This window comes from Microtus oregoni, unplaced genomic scaffold (assembly GCF_018167655.1).
Source record: "Microtus oregoni isolate MIOR12 unplaced genomic scaffold, Mior012 000013F_ref0000133, whole genome shotgun sequence".
Classification (NCBI taxonomy): Eukaryota; Metazoa; Chordata; class Mammalia; order Rodentia; family Cricetidae; genus Microtus; species Microtus oregoni.
In genome coordinates this window covers 3563711-3586236 of record NW_024543072.1, presented here as the reverse complement: position 1 = coordinate 3586236, position 22526 = coordinate 3563711, and the positions used below count along the sequence as shown (strand labels likewise).

At 46.3% G+C, this 22526-nt stretch overlaps 1 protein-coding gene across 3 annotated transcripts in view; it reads left to right on the top strand.

The window, feature by feature from the left end:
- The first annotated feature begins 156 nt into the window (after window positions 1-156).
- The window catches only part of Chdh (choline dehydrogenase), a 30292-nt gene continuing 7922 nt past the window's right edge, over window positions 157-22526 (top strand). For 2 of the 3 annotated variants that reach the window (XM_041662957.1, XM_041662955.1), the window contains exon 1: window positions 157-445. The gene's annotated coding sequence lies outside the window, so the exon portion shown is untranslated. Of the gene's footprint in view, window positions 446-1750; window positions 1826-22526 lie in introns of those variants that run through there. The other variant, XM_041662956.1, reaches the window with a different exon arrangement.

Here is a 22526-nt window from a genome sequence, read left to right as displayed (position 1 = left end):
TTCTCTCCGAGCTCCGCCTTCTACAACGCTGCCCTGCCCTAGCCGGGGCGGGCTCTGGCCTGGTCCCAGGACCGTAAAGTGGCGGCCCTGCTGCCCGCGAGGCAAGTGGGGGTGGGCGGGGTGCGAATGAGGAAGCTTTAGAGGCGCGCGTCGAGTCCCGCGCAAGGGAGTGTGCCTCAAGCTAGGTGGGGCAACCGCACCCGCGCCCGGTCCCGCGCAAAGGAGTGTGCCACAAGCTAGGTGGGGCAACCGCACCCGCGCCCGGAGCCCGTTCGTGCAGCCCCGGCCCTTCCCAAGAAGAGCACGCGCTGTTGCAGGCCGCCAGTTAAAGCGCAGCGGGCAAGGACGGGCGGCGGCCACCTTCTCTGTGCGCCAGGCTCCTGCCTTTCCACCGACGATCGATCGTTCCGGCCCAAGTGAGGAGCTGACCCCACCCCCTTCCCCTGTGAGTACTGAGCTTCAGACTCTAGGTCGGGAGGAGCTGGAACCTCTTTTACCCAGAAAGAGTACCAGAAAGAAAAGGGGGAGGGACTCAAGCCACCGAAACCTACTTGGCTTCTTTGGGGAAGCCAGCGACAGAAACTTACAGTTACAAGGTAATTTTGATAGGAATCTGCACCCAGGCCGCTCAGTCTTTCTGGTTAAGTGTATTTCTATAGAATGAGGTCTAGCGGTTACATCTGGGGTCCCAAAGTTGGTGTCTCAGCACTGTGGGTTCAGAGCTGAAGTTCTGACATTTTGGCGGGCCTGCTGTCTGAATGACATCTGCCCAGCTCTCCACCTCTCAGACCTTAATTCTGGGAAGATGGCCCAGAGACCGAACTTCTGAGGTGAAATTGCTTGAGAGGGGCCTAGTCCAGTGTCATTAGAGAAGGGCTACAGAGCCTGAATTCAGCTGCTTCAGCCTATGGGAAATGGGATTACCAAACCTGTAGATCATGGAATCGGAAGGAGCCCTTAGGGCAGAAGTCCTGCTTAACTTGTCTCTCTTGAGAGGCTGAGCAAAGTGAAGCGGCTGTGATTGCTGAAAACCCTACTGAGATACAGACTCAGTTTACCTGTGGGATGCCGGTGGAGGTTGTATTTCTGATCCAAATGGAACAGGCTCAGTCCTCAGCCTGTATGGGATTGCAAGGAATAGTGTCCTGATTCCTGACCAAGGAGGTTCACAGAAGGGAGGTGTAGTCTCACCCCAGCCTGCGTCCGGACCACCCTGGGCTCCTTCCTCAACCTTTGTGAGCTGTTTGGACCCAGTGGTCCCTGGGAACATTTCTAGCTTTCATGGCGGCCTTACTGAACAGTAAACTCTTGCCGGTTACCAGGGAGCAAAGGTGAAGAGCTGATGCGTGCTCTTGGACCAAGGCCAAAGAGCCTGCTCTGATGCAAATGCAAAGCGGAGGTGGCCTTGTTGTCCAATTTCAGCCTGAGAATGTTGTCTCATGGGGCCGAGGTTCGGGGCAGATGTTTGGATGGCTGTCACTCTTCAGTTTTGGAAAACAACCTGCGTGTCTGTGCGAAGCAAGTATGGGAACACTCTCTACTTTTGCCAACATGTGTTCTCTCAGCGAGTAGCTGAGTGCCAACACCTAGCCAGGCTTGTCACTGGCCCGGCAGAACACACCCCACTGTAGTAAGCTCAGGACAAAGAGCAAGGTCTTTGGAACAGTGGTGATAAAGAGGTCAGGTCCAGGGACAGGTCTGTGAGTCAGCCATTTCTTGGCCCTTGAGGGGTAACGGTGGGCAGGGCAGGAGGTATTTCATCTAGCCCTGGAGTCACGTGAACGGAGCAACCCCGAGTGGCTTTACCTGACCTTGGCAAAAGAAGGTGGGGTAAATATGGGGAAATGGCTTGGAATGGTGGGTATGGGGTAGTTTTGAGAAAGGGGTCAGGCAGCTAGCTGGGTTCCTACTCTAGAAGAAGAATCTGGGGGCAAAAGAGAGAGGAAGAATGGGTGAAGTGATGGTAGGAAAGGGGTGTGGGTATGGGAGAATGCCCAGGCAAGGGGGCCAGACAGCTTTCTAACCAGCCTGAACAGTTTCCCCTACCAAAGCCAGTGATGGCAGGGTTAGGATGTGTCAGGGCCCGTGGGCCCCGACATAGAAAACTATTTTCCCTAACTGGACCAGTACGGAGGCGCAAGAAATAACCAGACACAGCTTACACCATCATCACGGAAGGGCATCTCAGGCTTCTCTCCGTGTTTATTATATCAAACATCTCTTAATCCCCTGCTCAACTGAGGTGGATACCTCATTAATATTCTCTTTTCTGGGAACATGGCTAGGGACAGACAGCACCTGCACCTAAGTCATCAGCTTCGCCAAACACCTCTCCCCAGGCCATCTACATTTGTAACAAAAGAGAAAGGAGTAGCATGTCCTGGCTATTGTTGAGGGCAGTGACAGGCTGGCTGCTGGTCTACCTGACCACCTCAGGTGCGGCCCATGGCTTCAGAGCCTGGCTGCCACACCATATAGAAATATGGGGCTACAATCCACTCTCTTATTAAATTTTAACAACCCCTGTGCTTCTGCAACAGGACAGATGGGTTGTGCCTGGCTTGAGCAAAGTCTTCTTCCTATTACCCAAATTTTCCCATCTTTGGAAAGCTGCATTTGCGAGTTTTCCTGTCTTAGGCATCTGGGGAGGAGAAGCTTTAAACCTGTCATTGACTGCTGACCTCTATAAAGAAAAGAGATTAGTGGAGAGAAATATACTTTTTAGGCTCTGTGTATCATAACCATATCTTTTGTCAGGACATATCATAATGCTTTATGAATAATTATGTTCCCAAAGGCTATAGTCTCCTATTTTAAAGGAGAGTAGAATCGCCTGAGTTGAAAATGTTTCTTCCACTGGTTCAGACCATCACTTAGATCTAACACTCTCAGCACACACATCAACTCTCAACATTTACCGTCACAACCTCTCTTTTAGCAATTGCCAATAGCATCAAGTCACAATCATGATTTTTTTCACATTATCGGTCAATACCAAATTTCCAATTTTTCGTATTATATTTTTACCAGCTCTCTGTAGAAATAGGAGTGGCGGGGCTGCATCCCCAGCACCCCGCTGCCCGCAAAGCTAGCTTTACCCGAAATAATTACACGGAAACTGTATTCTTTTAAGCACTGCTTGGCCCATTAGCTCTAGGCCTTACTGGCTAATTCTGATATCCCGATCAACCCATTTCTAATAAACTGTAGCACCGGTCTTACCGGGAAGATTCTAGCCTACGTCCATCCTGGGTCGGAGCTTCATCGTTTGTGTCTGCCCAGGAGAGGAGAGGATGGCGTCTCTGAGCTCACTTCCTCTTCCTCCCAGCATTCTGTTCTTTTTACTCCACCCACCTATGTTCTAAGCTATGAGCCCAAGCAGTTTGTTTATTACTTAACCAATGAAATCAACAGATTGATATATGACACTCCCACATCATTTCCCCTTTTTCTGTTTAAACAAAAAAAGGAAGGCTTTAACTTTAACATTACATATAACAAAACAGTTATCAAGTAAAAATTACAATAATCTTTATCATAACTAAGGAAAACTATAACTATAACTATTCTTAACTCCATCAAAGACTCCAGAAAGATACAATATTATCTAAGTAAATAAGAAATAAACAACTTTTAAAACTCTAGAAATGACAGAGACATCTCGCTGCCTGTACAGTCACCCAAAGTTCCTCTGTACCGTTGGGGCATCCATCTTCGGCCTACAGGCCCTTAGTTTCCAGCAGACATTTCCACAAAGCAGGAAAGCAGTCACTATCTGCTTGTCCTGAAGAATGTCTTGCAGACTCTTTCATGAATCAGGAACCCCGAAAGACCATCTCACCTTTAGGCAAGTTCAGCAGTCCTCTCTCTGCGGGTTCTTTGTGTCCAGTTCATGCAACAGTCCAGGCAAGAGCAGTTTCTTGCCCAATGGCTATCAAACTCCATAAGGATCCTCTTCGATGCCCATCTTCTTCTTGAAGTAGATTGGTGCTGCCAGGAGCAGAGTGTCTCATTGTCATGAAAAGTCCTAAGTTATTAAAATATTCTATAATCTTTGAAAAATATGAAGAATTCCTATCTAAAATATATCTATGTACATCTAGAAAATCTTAACTAACATGACTACAAACTGACTATTATGATTATCTATTAACAATCCATATTTCTAATTATACATTATATTTTTAAATGAACTACACAATCACAGTACCTTAATCAAGATCAGAAACACATATACATATAACAAAATTGACCTTAAATTTAAATCACTAAAACAAAATCCATATCAATGTAAATTATTCATATCTCTATCATATCCCCCTTTAAATGTTAAAGAACGTTTATAAACCATATTTGGGAACATGGGCGCAGTTTTTTCTCTCCAAACTGCTTCCTGCTGAATGGGGGCGTCGTTAATTAGGTCTTTCATGGTATAACCTGTGTGCTAGTTTCATCTCAGTTGGCAGTTGAGCGAAGCAATTTTCTGAAGGTGTTCACACCAACCCTTCAGGAGGGCATGGTCCATCATACCAAATCGGAATAGAAGAAATGAACAGGGTCTCATCCTCTGTGAAAACAAAATAAGAAACTCCTTTCCAAAGCATCATTTCCTTAGATCCAAATTTCAAAGTCAAGGCATCAAAATATCTATGTTGGATTAGTTCAGCAGCATTTATAAACAAATATCTTTTAGCAGTTGTTGCTCCTTCCTCAGCATTCAAACAATTCAAAGAGAGCATAATAGCATACAGTATCAAAATTCTCTGTCTATTTTCCATCTTTGTACAGCTTTGTTTTAACCTCTATTTCATTTATTTTTACTTTTAACTTTTTGCTTTTTGAGACAGGTTCTCTGTATCTTTGACCTAGAATAACTCTGTAGACCAGGCTGTCCTTGAACTCTCAGAGATCCGCCTGTCTCTGCCTTCCAGGCATTGGGATTAAAAGCGTGTGCTACCACACCTTGAAGTCACAGAGGTCAATCTCCCTCTGCCTTCCAAGTGTTGGGATTAAAGGTGTGTACTACCACACACAACAACTCTGTTCTTTTTTTTTTTTACTTTAAGAACTTCAACTTTTAGCTTGCATATGTTTTTAACACACTGTAAACCATTTAGAAATTTTCTTTGTCTTTGAATCTCTCTTTACTGTATATTTCTCTTTTTCTGACCACACAATAAGTGTGTGAGCCATGATGGCGAAGAAGTGACTGGAACCCAGAGGAAGCAAGCTTCAGAGCTCCTCCACATGTCGCCTTCAGTCATGTATTGAGTCTGTAAGTCTACAAGAGTCACCTGGCATAAGTCTTCATGTCCAGGGGCTTGGTGGGTACTCATTAACTTCTAGAATAAATTAGACATGACTTCCTCCAAAGCCGTGCCTAACTCTGCACACCAGGAAGATTGCTTTGGACTTTCTCCATCATGTAGGGGAAGTCCACAGTCCAGTTCAGAGCCTGGAAGACTTCTTTATCTGTCACCCAGACTTCTAACAGGCTTTGTGTTGTCCCTGCAGCTGAGACTCCAAGATTCACTTGCTATCTCTTGGCTATGACCAATGCTCTTGGTCTTTTGGTACCTCGGTTTTCCCATGCACTTAAGACACGGAACTAAGCTTAGCTCTGTCAGTCTAGCAGGGCTGGCAAGGAACTCAGAAGAAGCCAGAGTCAGGAAAGGATCTCGAAGGGTTTAAATTCGCTGCACAGATGCAGAGCAGGGGACGCAAGACAATTAAAAACAATTGTTTTGTTCTAATAGCTCGTGTTCCCAAATGGGGAAATTCCCTTGGACCCATAACCGTTGTTCACTCAGCTGTGTCCATCCTGGAGAGAGCAAGGCTGTGAGGGTTGCTGACATGCCCTGAGTCTAGCTTCCACCCACACAGGTGGAATTTTCCACTTGGTTCTTTTGCAAATGTTAATCAAGTCTCTGGGCAGTTAACAGTGGATTCATTGTCTTGTGAAGTGGGGGGAGCTTGTTCTAGTGAATACCATCGGCCTGCCAGGGCTCTGGTCAGCCCGAGCTGGCAAGCTGGCATAGCCAACACTGGAGCATTCTGGTCTCTGTTGCTCCCTCTGCCCCGTGTTCCACTCCAACTGTTTGGACTTGGACTTGGCTAATTTAATGCTAACTTAGAGTCAGAGACCCCAAGGGTCACCCAGGGCTTGCACTCCTTGATTCCCAGTATGGGTGTAGAATTCCGTATAGTCTCTACCCAAGTAGGAAGGGCTCGCTCGCACACACAGAGGAACCCCAGACTCAGGTATGATTTTAGCTCAGTGTTAATGCCACCGCAGCCAGTTCCGGGGGTAAAGCCATGCCAGGGCATGACCTGTTTGTTCGTGGTAGCAAACGCTGTCTCGTGGACACTTGTGTTGGTTTCCATGCATGTTATTCTTACACTGGGGCTTCGAAGAAAGTACAGAGAACAGGAGAAATGGGCATCCTTTTTCTGCTCAAGGCTGCACTGGAGATGGAGTCCGCCTCATAGGGATGCAAGGAAGGGCAGCCGGCACTGTGTTGGAAGTACAAAGCATGATGGGATGTTTTTTGATCACTGATAGTTGGATTAACCTGTAGTTGCTATTATTATTGGTTATAGTTGTAGGGTCACGGGTAGTGGAAGAGAAAATGGAATGCATCAATGAGATTAAGAAAGGGGGAGGGAGGGTAGGGTTCAGGACATGAACTGCGATCTGGGAGACATTTTCACATGCTTTGAGCTTTGTTTGTTTTTTTTTTAATTCTTTTTAACTTTATCAGGTTTGCTTGTTTGTTTTTATAAGTCTCGTTGTACAGCACAAGTTGCTTTCAAAATCACGATGCTCTGCCTTAGCCTTGACCTCCTAAGTGACGGGATCGTAGGTGTGTTCCACTGTGCTTCGCAAGTTTGCCTGCTGCCCCCAGAAAAGCAAGAAACTAAGACGAAGATGGCTGTTTCTGTTTTAAAGAGCTACTTATTTTTATTCCACATATATGAGGGTTTGTCTGCGTGTATGTATATGCTTGCCTGCAAGCCTGGTGCGTATGGAGGTCAGGAGAGAGCAATGGATCCCTTGGAATTGGAGCTACAAGCGATTGTGAGCCATTGTGTGGGGGCTGGGAACTGAATCCAGGTCCTCTGCAAGAAAAGCAAATGCTTTGAACCACTCCAGTCCCATTTCCATTTTATAAATGGAGATGCATCCCAGAGAGGCTGCATCCGGAGTGTGGTTGCCCTGTCACCACAGCCTAAGGATCTTGACTGACAGCTCTCACTTCTCTCCTAATGGCTGTGACTTGAACATGGAACCCCAATGGATAAGATGTATTTTAAATAATTTATTTTAACTTTATTTTATGTGCATTGGTGTAAAGGTGTCAGCTTCCAGGGAGCTGAAGCTAATGGTAGTTGTGAGCTGCCGCGTGGGTGCTGGGAATTGAACCCAGGTCCTCTGGAAGAGTAGCCAATGCTCTTAACTGTTGAGCCATCTCTCCAGCCCCGTGTAAGACGCGTCGTATCCTAGTGTGAGTTTATTTTTATAAGTTGATAATTTGTGTGTGGGGGCATATTTGTTGTTTTTTCAAGATAGGATTTCTCTGTATAAATAGTCCTGCCTGTCCTGGAACTAGCTCTTGCAGTTCAGGCTTGCCTCGATCTCACAGATCCTCCTGCCTCTGCCTCCCGAGTGCTGGGATTAAAGGCGTGCACCACCTCCGCCTGATGACAATGTGTGTTTTTATTTTGCGTGACTTTTTTTCTCCCCTGAGGGAGAACAGTGACAGGAGTGTATTCTAGAACCTGGGGCTGTGGGAACTGGGTGATCTCTAACCTGATTTATTTTTGCAATTAGCAATAGCATAGTTTTCCTTTTTTGAACTGTTCTCCATGCTGCCACGTGACCTCCTGTGGCTAAGTTTATCCAGAAGTTTAGAAGGGAGCATTATGTAAGTTGGGCATGATGCAGAAGGCCTTGAACAGGGCAGGGACTATGGACCCACAACCTGTTCTCATCGGGCTTGGAGGTGGCTGGTAACGTGCAGGAAACATGGACTTCACACCACATAGGCTTAAAGGAACTGTAGCTCTTAATGTGACCAGAGTTTTATAGCAAAAGCCTGGCTCCAGCAGCCCCAGCAGGGTAGGCTAAGCCACTCATCCCCGTATGCAGTTAGAGAAGAGTAACAGCAGGGAGGTGGCTGAATGGCTGTGGCCAGCTAGGAAGAATGGGTAAAGAGCCCAGGGGTCCCCAACCTAGTTTTCTGTAAGAATTGGGGTGTGCAGTCGTGATTAAGGTGTGGTCTAGTTGGTGACTACCTCAATTCTGGTACTGCAATGCGGTCTGAGGAAGTGTTTGTTGTCTGAGGGGACAACGAAGCAGTTCCTGATTGGAGGTTCAGTGGGTGGCCTCACCCTGGGATAATTGTCCTCGGTCCTCTGTCCTGGGAGGTTCCGCTGTTAGTTGGCTCCAGGGTGAATGCAGGCTTAAGACCATAACTTAGCCCTGTGCCTCCAGTCTTCAAGGGGGACCAGATGGGCTAGGTCCCTCTTTAGTCATCCGCCCTCCGCTGCAGAGTCAAGTCACACACACAACATGAAGACAAGGCAGATAGGCTGCCTTCCTGCATTCGGTTGCCCTGGGAGCCCAAGTGTGGCATGAGTTCTTTGTAAGAGCCTCTCCCCACCACCTGTCTGCTGGCATGTGAATGAGGTGCTGGAGAGACGTTGCAGGATAGAGAGAGAGAACTCCATCTGGGGAGGCTCCAGCGTTCAGGCCCAGTTCTTAACATGCTCAGATTCTCTGTGGTGAAGGAGTAGGTGTTCGCTTCCTTGCTTAGTTTTAGATTTTTAATTTCTCGGGGGCTGATTTTAAAATACACTGAAAATCAACTCCAATAAATAAAGCAAGCCACACCAAGTAAAAGCTGTGTCCATTGCAAGAGCCGCGGTAAGGTCACTCAAACAGATGCCTGGGGAACCCTCTCATCTCTGCCTTCCTTCTGAACTTATCTTCCACAGACAATCAGGCCACGCCAGTGGAGACTGCACGGTATCCTGTCGCTTCAGGCCTGAGTGCTTGTTAACTGAGATTAAGAAAGTTCTCGCTCACTTGAGAGAGAGCTGTAGCAATGCCTCTGCAGAAGGCCGCTGGGAAGAGTTAGCAGGGTCTGTTCCTTCCCCCGGGCTTCTTAACTGGTCCTTCCACCTAGGCCCAGCCTCTGCCTCCCTGCTTGGTGCTCTTTCCCTTCTTGCTGGTGATATTTGAGATTCTAAGTTCTCCCTCATAGGGAAATTTGGAAGCAGATGCAAATTTAGCTGGCGGGAAATGGGGAGGGGGCTCCTGCTCTGTTCCCTTCTCTAAGTTTCTTGCCTATCTATCACCTGTGGGTAACCCTACCTAGTTTTTTTTTTTTCTCCTTTCATTCTAGTCTTTGTGATTTCTTTTAAAATTCGTAATCTGCAATGCAAATGCTACGTAAATTCAGTGTTGAGGAAATAACGACAGCCAAAAAATGTCTACGCACGAGTCTCATTTTTTCTGCCAGTTTTTTCAGTCTGTACATCTGAAAGGGTGTTAATTCCCTCCAGACCATTGTCACAGTTGACAGACAATGGTTTCTTATCTCCCTCAGATCTGCCCTCTGAGTTCTAGCTAAGAGCCACAGACACACACACTCTTACTTCTCTCACAGATGGTGGAGTCCCCACCCGCACCACCAATTTTATTTACTTGAAGTCATTTTTAAGAAATGTATGTGTCTATTACAAACAATGCTGCTGTGAACATAGTTGAGCATATACTTTTGTTGTATGATAGGGCATCTCTTGGGTATATTCCCAAGAGTGGTATTGCTGGGTCCAGAACCTGGAAACAACCTAGATGCCCTTCAACGGAAGAATGGATGAAGAAAGTATGGAGTATTAGAGTACTACTCAGCAGTAAAAAACAATGACTTCTTGAATTTTGCATGCAAATGGACGGAAATAGAAAACACTATCCTGAGTGAGGTAACCCAGACCCAAAAAGATGAATATGGGATGTACTCACTCATAATTGGTTTCTAGCCATAAACAAGGGTCACGGAGTCTACAATTGGTGATCCCAAAGAAGCTAAGTAAGAAGAACCTTCATCTGGTGATGGATGGAGACAGAGACAGAGACCCACACTGAAGCACTGGACTGAGCTCCCAAGATCCCAAAGAGGAGCAGAAGGAGGGAGAACATGAGCAAAGAAGTCGGGACCACGAGGGGTGCACCCACCCACTGAGACAGTGGAGCTGATCTATTGGGAGCTCACCAAGGCCAGCTGGACTGTGACTGAAAAAGCATGGGATAAAACTGGACTCTCTGAACATGGCGAACAATGAGGGCTGATGAGAACCCAAGGACAATGGCACGGGGTTTTGAACCTACGTAATGTGCTGGCTTTGTGGGAGCCTAGCCAGTTTGGATGTTCACCTTCCTAGATATGGACGGAGGGGGGAGGACCTAGGACTTACCACAGGGCAGGGAACCCTGACTGCTCTTTGGACTGGAGAGGGAGGGGGAGAGGAGTGGGGGAGGGGGAAAAGGGTGGGAGGAGGGGGAGAAGGGTGGGAGGAGGGGGAGGGAAATGGGAGGCTGGGAGGAAGAGGAAACTTGTTTTTTTTTTTCTCCTTTTTTCAATAAAAAAACAAACAAACAAAAAAAAAAACCGGACTTGCTGAACATAGCCGGCAATGAGGACTGCTGAGAACTCAAGAACAATGACACTGGGTTTTGATCCTACTGCACGTACTGGCTTTGTTTGGAGGCTCACCTTACTAGACCTGGAAGGAGGTGGGAGGTCCTTGGACTTCCCATAAGGCAGGGAACCCGGACTGCTCTTCGAGCTGTTGACGGAGGGGGACTTGATGGGGGAGGGGGAGGGAAATGGGAGGCGGTGGCGGGGAGGAGGCAGAAATCCTTAATAAATAAATAAATAAATAAATAAATATGCTGATTAGTTCTAAAGGAAAAAAAAAAGAAGAAATGTATGTGTCTTCCCCACCTGGATTCTGTGGACAGTGTCCCTCAGCACAATGCTCTGCCTTCTGTATTTCCTGGGCTTGATGGGACATGTTTGATGTTCTGAAAATGCAATGACATTTCAGTTTAAGTATTAATTGACATTACTGAGTATTTCCTAGGCAGGGCATCTCCCAGGGGGCATCGCCATCTCCCATTTAGACTCTGCAGTTGTCAAGAGGACTCCTTTGCTTTCAGTTGCCTTCCTTGCGTGATGTCCATTTGGTGAGGTCCAAGCGGATGGACCCTTAACATTTCTTTTCCCACTTCTGGTCCCCAGAACCCCTCATTCCGAGGACATACCAGCTGTGGAGAACTGTAGTAGGGGTGTGTAGGGAAGGGTAGTGACATCAGGACACTGTTAGGACACTGGGGAGGGTTCTGGGGAAGGTGTGGAGCCCGGCTGGGTCTGTGGGGTAGACGGAAGTGGACATGTGGTTACTGAGGACTCTGGTACATGGTTTCCATGTCTACCCCTTCCTGCTTTTACAGCACATTTTCTCCCTATACAGCACATTTTCTCCCTATAACTGCTCCCTCATTGCTGTTGGTAACACTTCCATGTTCGTCTCTGCTGGGCAAAGGCTGATAATGTAAACCCACCAGACTGCAAGCCCACCAGACTGCCCTTCTGTTTATGGCTCACAAGGAGGGCCTTTTTTTTTTTTAAATATTTATTTATTTATTATGTATACAATATTCTGTCTGTGTGTGCCTGCAGGCCAGAAGAGGGCACCAGACCTCATTACAGATGGTTGTGAGCCACCATGTGGTTGCTGGGAATTGAACTCAGGACCTTTGGAAGAGCAGGCAATGCGCGCAGGCAATGCTCTTAACCTCTGAGCCATCTCTCCAGCCCACAAGGAGGGCCTTTAACAACCCTGAAGAATAGCTCATTTTCTCCTTGCCCCCTGTTACAGACACTGAGACCTACACTTGCTCAGCTGGAGCCAGTACACTATGTCCCCATCTGCCCCGAGGCCCTCTCTGCTGCTCAGTCCACTGGTCCAGGTACAGCTCCTCACCATGTGTGGAGCTGTTTCCATCCCCCTCTGTTGGTCACTGACCTCTGGGAGGGCCCAAACGATAACCCTGCTTCGGCCAGTCTTCTTACCACACCTTCCTTACACACACCTTGGGCAGTGTGGGTCAATTTCCACCTAAGCCTTCGAGGGAAGGAAATGGCAGGTAGCCCCACCCTCCCAGCAGTCAGCGACTGCTTTTCTCCTCACTGTGACCAAATATCTAACAGAAGTAATTTAGAGCGGAGAGATTCACTGTGAGCCAGGGCAGGGGCTCTAGTCTGTCACGGTGGGGAAGACACACAGCTGAGTGGCTCAGTTAGTGGGCACCAGTTGTAGCAATGGGCTTGCGTGTGAAGCCAACAGAGTGCATGAAGCCAGGGTGAGGCTTGATCAAGCTGGGCTACAGCCTCCAGGCCCACACCCAGTAACCCATTGCCACCAGCTCTGTCCCAAAGCGTCTACAACCTCCTAGCTAGCACTGTCAGCTGGGGACCAAGTGTTCAAACACATGAGCCATAGGAGATATTTCCTGTTCCCACTAAAAAAAGGCAGGTGGGCATATAGCTCATGTTAGGTCCCCAGGGCTCCCTACCTCTGTTCTGCTTTGGATGAAGACCACCACAGAGAAAGAAGGGAGACCCGAGAGAAAATAGGGATAGGCACAGAGGGCGGATTCTTGAATGCAGAGCTCTGTGTGCCCCTGAGCTGGAGCGGGTGCTGTGGGAAGGGACGTGAGAGAGCAGCATCCCATCCAAGGAGCCTTCTGATGTCAGCACGTAAGCTCCCAACTGGGGTTCACTGCCTGATCATTCTGTAAGGGCAAGGCCCAGGGACATGTGGCACCAGCCTTGAAGAGTTCCCAACTCTCAAGCATTTCCTGGCCACCTCTGCTTCGTGTATGAAGTCAGTGGGAGGTAGACAATGAACGAACGGACTCCACTCAGAATGGGGAGCACAGACTTTACTGGTCTGAGAGGTTGGAACCCCCAAGCCCCATGATTCAGTGTGGAAGAGTACAGGAGAATGAGAGAGAGAAGGGTCTGAGAATCGGTTTTTGTGGTGAAGGGAAGGGAGGGAGTGGAGAGAGCCTGGCTTCACCAGGTCTGGGTGGAAGAGAAAACAGATTGCTGTACCTCCTGGCTGGGGTGCTCAGCTCTCTTTAGAGATGGTTCTTTTTGGATAACTGAAAGCCAGGACCTTTGGGATTCATGGGTCTGGCCCTAGTATAGTATGTATGTACTTAGTATGCACTGGGGGAGTATTAGAAAGGGAACACACACACACACAAGGAAGGGCATGCCATTAGGAGTCCTGTCCTAAGGTTCTTTCAGAGGGTATCTAGTGTTCCAGCCGCACAGCTCCGTAGACAGACTGTATCCCAAGAAAGGGAAACCGTGCGTGGGTGCGCACTTTATTCTGACTCCAGTTCCTCTGTAACAACACCAGCCCAAAATCTTCAGCCTCTTACATGGGTGCTGGGGATCTGAACTCAGGGCCTCAGGCTGATGCAGCAAACACGTTCTCCCTGCTTCTTGGATTGATTTCTGTCCGAGGCGAAAGCAAAGGTTCACGTTCACACTCTGGCCTGTGGCTTGCTTCCCGTGCGCCATTTGTATGAAGACCTTCGTTTCCTCTTTGAATGATTTTACCAGCTGGGCCATCCATGCGAGGGCTGCTTTCTGCTTTATTGCATTGGCCTACACGTCTGTGCTCCCGACAGGGCTGTAGTTCTGGTGATTATGGATTTGCACTCATTTCAGAATCCAGAACTCTGAGTCTTGTAGCTTTTCTCTTCTTCCTCGGGTTTTGGTTTGGTGTTTGGTTATTGTGGTGTTTCCGACTGGAGACCCTTGAGAGTCCGTATATTTTCCTAAACACATTTCCCTTTTTTTCTTTCTTTACATTTTTGTATCTATCGTGTGTGCGTGTGCCACTGTGCTCACGTGAAGGTCAGAGGACAGTTTGTGGGAGGCATGCCTCTGTTTTCAACACAGAAGTCTGGGCTCTCATGGGATCCACAAGGTAACACAGTGGACAAGCTGGCATTTAGAAGGCCTCCCAATCAGAGATTTACACATCTGATGGAGGATAAATCACATTGGCACAGGCCATGAGAAATACTGCCTTGCGAATAGCTGGCAGTCTCTAACTGCAAATTCTTTTGTGTGATAGCATGGTCCCCTGCAGTGGAGTCCTCCTAAGTCCGCCACAGTTTCCCTGTGTTCTGTGAGTAGAATGGCTTTTCCCCCCAAACTTTATAATTCTGACAAATAAGACAGTCAAACCGTTTGCCCCACACTGCAATAAAAAACTTAGAAACCTGTTCTCTATAATTAGCTCCCTGACAGGATGATTTGGCCAGACGGAAGTCCTTGTGGGGTGATCACAGGAGGAACTTCCATGGAGCGGAATTACAGGTGTCTGGCCTCGCTGGATCTAAGTCCGTCAAAGATTTATGATGAAGTAGGGCGCTGTGGCAGGTTTCTGTTCTTGTTCTGTCTTAGGCCTTTGAGAGATCAGTAGCACCTAACTGACTAGCCATGTCCAGATAGAACTAACCACACTTAAGAAATGTAAAATAATACAAGTATTCTTTGCCTCTTCCTTAGATCTCTCATTAATTTAGTTTTCTCCCTTTGTAACCTGGAGCAGCCCCTTTAAGAGACGGCAGGGACCTCCCCACAGCTGCAACTGTGGTTAGCTACAAACTAGCTGATAAATTTCGCTGAGTATCTTCAGAGTGTCTGTGTCCCTGAGAAGTTTTCTTGTAGTTTTTTTTTATTACTAACAAGTTGCTAATGAATGGATACACACACACACACACACACACACACACACACACACACACACATACACACACACACACACACACACACACGCATGCTTGGGAATCTGCAACAGCAGAAGAAATAAGATTGGAAGAGTAAAGAATGTAGAAGGATAAAGAATGTCAGAAAATGAAGAAGGAGAAGAAGACATAAAAGAAATGTAGAGTCATTAGAACAAGAATGGACTGGAACACAGACTTGTAGCAGAGAATTGGAATTAGAGTTGAGACCAAGAATTAGCGCTAAGACTCTCCAGACAGTTAGGACAAGGCACCCGGAATGAATGCAGGACGGTAAAGAGACACTACTGGAGCTGCAAGCAGGAGTTCATTCCGTGACCTCGCAGGCCAGAAATTTTCGAAGTCCCTTTTGCTACTCGGAGGCCACCTAACCAAACCCTGGGAGGAAGTCGACAGACCAGACTCTGCTGGCTTTCGACAGGGCTCAAACTCAGGGTGTCAGACTTGGTAGCAAGCACCTTTTCCTGTAGAAATTTCACTGACACACACACCCCCAAATGAGTTTTCCTACTGCCAAAAAGAAATGCCATTGAAGCTCTGATAGAAATTGCACAGGCTCTACCCATCGCATTGGTGGTACTGTTATCTTCACAAGAGTAATTCTGCCAATCTATGAACGCAGGGCGTTTTTCTTTTCTTCTCTTTTTAAATTTATTTATTAAGGATTTCTGCCTCCTCCCCGCCACCGCCTCCCATTTCCCTCCTCCTCCCCCATCAAGTCCCCCTCCCTCATCAGCTCGAAGAGCAATCAGGGTTCCCTGACCTGTGGGAAGCCCAAGGACCGCCCACCTCTATCCAGGTCTAGTAAGGAGAGCATCCAAACTGCCTAGGCTCCCCGAAAGCCAGTACGTGCAGTAGGATCAAAAACCCACTGCCATTGTTCTTGAGTTCTCAGTAGTCCTCATTGTCTACTATGTTCAGCTAGTCCAGTTTTATCCCATGCTTTTTCAGACCCAGGCCAGCTGGCCTTGGTGAGTTCCCCATAGGACATCCCCATTGTCTCAGTGTGTGGGTGCACCCCTCGCGGTCCTGAGTTCCTTGCTCATGCTCCCTCTCCTTCTGCTCCTGATTTGGACCTTGAGATTTCTGTCCGGTGCTCCAATGTGGGTCTCTGTCTCATTTCATCGCACAGGGCGTTTTTCTATTTTAATACCATTTCTTATGTTTTCCAGATACATTTTATAGTTTTCAATAGCCAACATGATGGTTAATCCTGATTTTTAACCTGACAGGATTCAGAATCTTCTAGAGGCCATACTTCTGGGTGTGTTGTTAGTAAGGGAATTTCCAGAAATTTGTCAGGAGGCAGGAGCACTTACCCTGAGTGTTGTGGGACTATGTCACAGGCCTACCCTGAGTGTTGTGGGACTATGTCACAGGCCTACCCTGAGTGTTGTGGGACTATGTCACAGGTCCACTCTGAGTGTGAGTGGGACTATGTCACAAGTCTAGGGCTGAGGCCCTAGGCTGAGTAAGAAGAAGTGAACAGAGGCAGCACCCATCTCTCTGCTGCCTGCGTGCAAATGCAGTGTGAACAGCCACTTCACAGGCCTCCTTCCCCTCTGTGATTGGCAGATTGTAGCCCTTCAAGCCCCAGCCAAAGTAAAGCCTTTCTTAAGTGGCTATCACCAGGCATTTTGTTACAACAATGATATAGTAACACAATACTTTAAAAATCCTAATTTAAAAAGTAAATTAGCAATTTAATTAGTAAATTAAAAAAGCTTAATTTCATCCTAATCTTTTGTTCTCCCTCCTTCCATCCCTCCCTCTCTCCTTCCCTCCCTCTCACTCCTCCTCCCTCCTTCCTCCCCCCCCCCCCATGAGTACACACAGGGAAGCCAGAGAAGGCTCTCTGGTGCCTGCTCTACTACCCTTTCCCTTCCTCTGCCTTATTCCTTTGAGACAGGGTTTCTTGTTGAACCTAGAGCTGGGCTTGCTGAGCCCAAGCCCCAGTGATCCTCCTGTCTCTGCCTACCACGGTGCTGGGGTTGCTTGTGCAAGCACAGACATGCCTAGCTGTTTTGGCTTGTTTCTTCACATGAGTGTTAGGCTCTGAACTCAACTATCTCTTTAACCCCTATCTGATTCTTTTTTATGTTATTACACATGGAAGTTCCTCTTTCATTTTTCAGATTGTCATTACTGTAAAGAAATGCAACTGATTTTTATATGTTAATTTTATGTAACTATTAAATTTAATAGCTATAATAGTGTGTGTGTGTGTGTGTGTGTGTGTGTGGTTGTGGTTGTTATGGAAAGAATTTGCAATAGCGTGTCGATCCTGGTCTCAGCTGAAATGCTCTCTGGCTGTCAGCATTGAGCACAGCACTAACCCTTATCGGTTTTGCTGTTGCTCTGTGAGCCAGCGTTTATCTTCATCAGTTTCCTCCATTCTCTTTCTTTATCTCTGCTCTGATCTCCAGTGTTTCCTTCCCTCTGCTGGCCTGGGTTTAGTTTGTTCTATTTTCTAGTTGTTCACAGGATAAAGATCTTCCCTCTGTTTGAAGGTAGCAGATGCAGCTATGAGCGCCTGATAACAGCGCCTTCGCCATGTTGCATAAGTTGTGGTGTCCCGTGCTTTCTTTTTTGTTTGATTCACGTATTTCTAATTTCCTCTGTGATTTCTCCTCTGACACAGTGGGGCATTAGGAGCACTAATTTCATATTTTTGTGAGTTTTTCTTCTGCTTATTAATTTGTAGTTCTGTTCCACTGTGGTGCAAATAGAATCCGGGTATGTTTTCTGTCTTTTAAAATGTACACTCTGTCCTGGAGGTTGGTTTGTGTACACTACAGGGGAAAATGTGTTTCTGTTGTTGGTTTGAATGTTTTGTATATATCTGTTATGTCCAGTTGGCCTGTAGTGTTTTTTTCCTTCTATTACCTTATTAATCTATCATTATTGAACTCTGAACATGGACGTCTTCAGTTACCGTAGAACTATTTTCCCTTCAAATCTGTCTTTCTTGCATATATGAATTGTATGCTTTAAAATTCATTCAGATTACAAGCTCCTTGGTTTTCTTTTTCTTTTTTTTTTATTATGACTACACACTTAGGATCCATCCGCGCTGATCTGAGATGCTGCGGTTCATCCACTGCTATATGGGGGTTCTCCTCCCCCCTCTCCCTTCTCCTCCTCTTTCCCTTCCTCTCCCCTTCTCCTTTCTTCATCTCTTCTCTCTTTTCTGAGATAGATTCTATGTAACCCATACTGGTCTTAAAATTGTGTTCGCCTAAAAATAAATAAATAAATAATAAATATGTCCTCCCGCCTCAGATTTGCAGGTGCTGAGAACCCAAGCATGGACCACCATGCCCAGATGTGTGTGTGACTCCAGGGCATCACTTCACTTCTACAGTCTCCATGGCCGTCGTGGTGACTGCGAAGCCATCTCAGCTGGTTTTCACTTTAGTTCCTGGCAGCGTGTGCTGTACAGCTTTTCTTCAAATGCTTGAGATCCAGATCTTTACTAAAGTGTCTGTTAACGTCTTTGACCTATGGCCTTAGGAGTATATGACATATATATTTTATGTCCTTCATTGCAAGCCCACTCAGTGGCTTGTCCTTTTATTCTCTTGACAGTATCTTTTTTTTTTTTAAATTTTGATGCGATCTACTTTATCAGTTTTTTTGTTTTTTGGTTGTTTGTTTCCGGTTGTGCCTTTGGTGTCCTAAGATAGGACACCGTCGTCAGCCCCTTGTATTGTGCTTTCTTGTTGTGCTCTAGGATTTTTTACAGCTCCTTGTTTTACACGTGGGTTTGTGACCCACTCACTTTTAAGATATGTCCAGGTCCGACTTGACTTGTTTGTGTGCAGTGCTTCTGGCAGATTGTTTCTCTCCATCTCGCTGCTTTGTTTCTTAGACAAAGACCAGCTGATCTGTTTCTGTGATTTTTATTCCTGGGCTGTGCTCTGTTATGTTGATGGCTCCTTTGGCAGTGCCACACGGTCTCAATTTCTGTGCTTCACAGCAAGGCTGGAATTAAGGTGGTATCAGCCCTCTAACTCAGTTCTTCTCTCTGGGCATTGTGCTGGCTGTTTGAGGCCTTTCGCCTCTGCATATTAATTTTAGATCAGGCTGTCAATCCTCACGAATCTTGCTGGGGTATCTACTGGGATCACATTGATTTGCAATTGTAAAGAATTGCAAAGACTACAGACAACGCTGAATCTCCCTACCCACAAATAGAGAATGTCTCTCCAGGTAGCTGGTTTTTCGCTGACATCTTTCACTATAGGTTGGTAGCTGTCCTTTGCAAATGTATTTTAGATTTATTCCTTTTTATCTGGCATGTTAAGTTAAATGGCATTGCGTTTTCCTCTCAACTGCCGCATGCTCAATGCTGGCATATGAGAGAGTGACCGATGCTTGCATCTCTCCTTGTCTCCTGCAGTCTTGCTGGGACCGCTTGTTAGTTTTTGGTCAGTTATTTCAGGTTTTCTGCATAGATGATCATGTTGACTGGAAAGAGTTCATGTCTTTCATCCCAGTCTGAATACATTTTCAATTTCCTCCACTTGACTGTTGAGTAAGCTGAAATGTCCGATGGGGTGGTAAAGTCACAGAGGTAGGTGTCTTTGCCTTGCTCCTGGTTTTGGTGGAAAAGCTTTTGAGTTCTTCACCACTAACCCTGGAGTTCACGATCAGAGCTCTATAGATAATCTTGATCATGTTGGACAATGGAAAGGCACATTTAAAAAATTTTGTCAAGTGCCTTTTCTGTATCTCTTGTTTCTACATCTCTTGTAATAATTTTGTTTCTTTCTTCATTTGCTTTCTTTTCCTTCTTTTTTTTTCTTTTGTTTTTTCCAGACAGGGTTTCTCTGTGTAACAGCTCTGGTTGTCCTGGAACTCACTCTGTAGACCAGGTTGGCCTCCAGCTCAGAGATCCACCTGCCTCTGCCTCCTGAGATTTAAGATGTGTGTCACCACACTTGACTTCATGAACTGATTCTCTCTGTCTTTTCTTTCAGTGTTCTGCCACTATTTAAATGGTGTTTCAGAACAAAAAATAAAAATAAAAAATCAAGTTACAGAGTTATTTATATATTTTAAATCTTGTACAAGGCATAAGAAACAACTACCAAGAGAAAAAATTATTTTCTCTACCCCTAGATAGTCTGCCCATAGCTGTCTGCACACTTCAGTCTTTGTGTAGTTGTTTTATTTTATACTTGAAATGACGATTCACAAAGATAGAAAATTAAGAGTTTTTTTAAAAAAGATTAGAGAGACAATAATGTGTAAGTTGGCCTTTGCTAAAGAAACTCCAGGAGAAATGGAGTCCTTCTGTTCTCAGGCAGTTGTGCCAGTGCCTGCCCCCGCCACCTCTCCCTCCTCATTGTGTGGCACTGCTATGCTCCTCTCCAGGGTGCTCACTGTGTGCTCCCGTGGAGCCGCGGGCACTGTGGCTCCTGGTGTCCTTTCTAATGTCCGCTCTCCAGGGCACTCTGTGGTGCTCAGCCCCTCACCTCCATCTGCTGCAGGGCTGAGAGCAGCAGGAGATGCGAAGCAGGAGTCCTGGGAGTCAGGCCCAAGCAGATGGAGGTGAGGGTTCATTTTCAGGCTCTTCTTCACCATCGCATGTGACCGTCCTGTGATGGATCACGGCGGCTAGGTTTCTCCCCAGCACGTTTCATTTCAGTGCAAAACCCACAGCTTCTCATCTCCGACATTATCGGATATTAGCTCCAAGGGGGACATCGATAGATCCCAAGATCTCAGTAGAAATTGATTCCAGAAAGACCAAATGAGGGGCAGTCTCCATCTGTGCTGACATGACCCCACTTGTGACATTTAAAACACCTTACATTTTGAACCTGAAGGACGCTCATTTCTGCCACTCACATTTGTGTTCTGTCTCTCCTTCCATTTCTTCTTTCTCTTTGTTTTCTTCTGTAATTCCTGGTGGGACCTCATACACGACATTCAGGTCATGTACCTACCCGCTCATCTTCCCCAAGTCACCTGTCATCCCACGACACTTGTTCTTTAAGGCACTGCTGCATTCATTCTCTTTCTCCTTTTGTCATGAGATGTCTTCTGTCCTGCCATCCCGACCCTCTGGATGGTGGGTGAAAGTCCTTGTTGCACATGAAATGGGCGAATGATTTCCCCATTTTGGAAACTGAGATAGGAAAGCCGGCCAATAGGCCTGTGAGGGATGTAACCAAACTCGGAGCATCATAAACTGATTGTTTCAAATGATGAACATCCTGGGGTCAACTCCACGTGAACGTGGCACATCCGTCTTTTTATATATAACTGAATTTGGCACACTTTTAAAATGTTCTAAATTTATAAGTGCACGACAGAATGTCATGGCATGTATTCAGAGGTCAGAGGGCAGCTTGTGAGAGTTGGTTCCCTCCTTCGACAATATGGTCTCCAGGGATTGGATCCAAGTCATCGATCTTGAGAGCAAGCACCCTCTGAACCATCTTGCTGGCCCCAAATAATCTAGATTCAAGTTACTAATATTTAGCTGAGGGATTTTTCTTGCCCGTCCCCACCAGCTGTAATGGCCACACCAGCATATTTAATCGTCATCGTTCATAAGAGATATTGATCTGTAGTTTTCTTTTCTTTGATGCTGCCGTCTGGTTTTGGTATTAGTGCGATGCAGGCCTTGCAGAATGGGTGAAGATGTGTTCTCTCTTCTGACTGAGACTGGAGGAAATCGGCAGATTCTCATCCTAAAGCGTTTGGGAGACCTTCCTGAGGATCCATCTCTCTGGGCTCCCTACTTCCTTTTGGAATGTTATTATTTATTTTTATTGTTTTTTATTGGTTACTTACTATGTACATTGGCTTACTCTAGTGTCTTGTTTCTTCTCAAGGTATACATTTGGGCACACTGTATCATTCAAGGAACTTTTTTTTTATCTAGTTATCCTGTTCAGAATGTGCTTATCCACACTTTAGCTTGATGGTCTAAGCTCCTATGTCCTGGTCTTTCTCCTCCACCCCTTTTCACTTCTCTCCCCACATTTTTATCTGAGATCTCACCTCACCTAATCTTCAGTCTCATGGATTCCCCCGTTACATCTAACCAAACTCATTTGTCTCTAGTATTGTATTTTCTTGCATTTTTAAAAAAGATTTTATTTATTTATACAGTGTTCTGCCAGAAGAGGACACCAGATCCCATTATAGATGATTGTGAACCACTGTGTGGTTGCTGGGAATTGAACTCACGACCTCTGGAAGAGCAGCCAGTGCTCTTAACCTCTGAGCTATCCCTCTGGCCCACATTTTTGTTTTTTAAAGAAGGTTGATCATTTCAAATTTCTATTTATTAGTGGGGTTATGCACATGCCACAGTGCGGATGTGAAAGTCACAAGACCACTTTTGGGAGGTAGATCTCTCCTTCCGCATGTTTGAGGCAGGGTCTCTCCTGTTTCTGCCTTCCTGTGTACTCTAGGCTAGCTGAGCCCACAACTTCCAGGCTTCCACCTGTCATCTATGTAGGAGTGCTGGGATTCCCGATTTGTGCCACCATGCCTGGCTTTTATTATTCAGATACGTGGGTAACTAAACTAAGTCTCTAGGCTTGTGAAATGAGTACTTTAACCCACAGAGACCTCTCCCCAGCCCACTGATAACTTCCTTGAAATT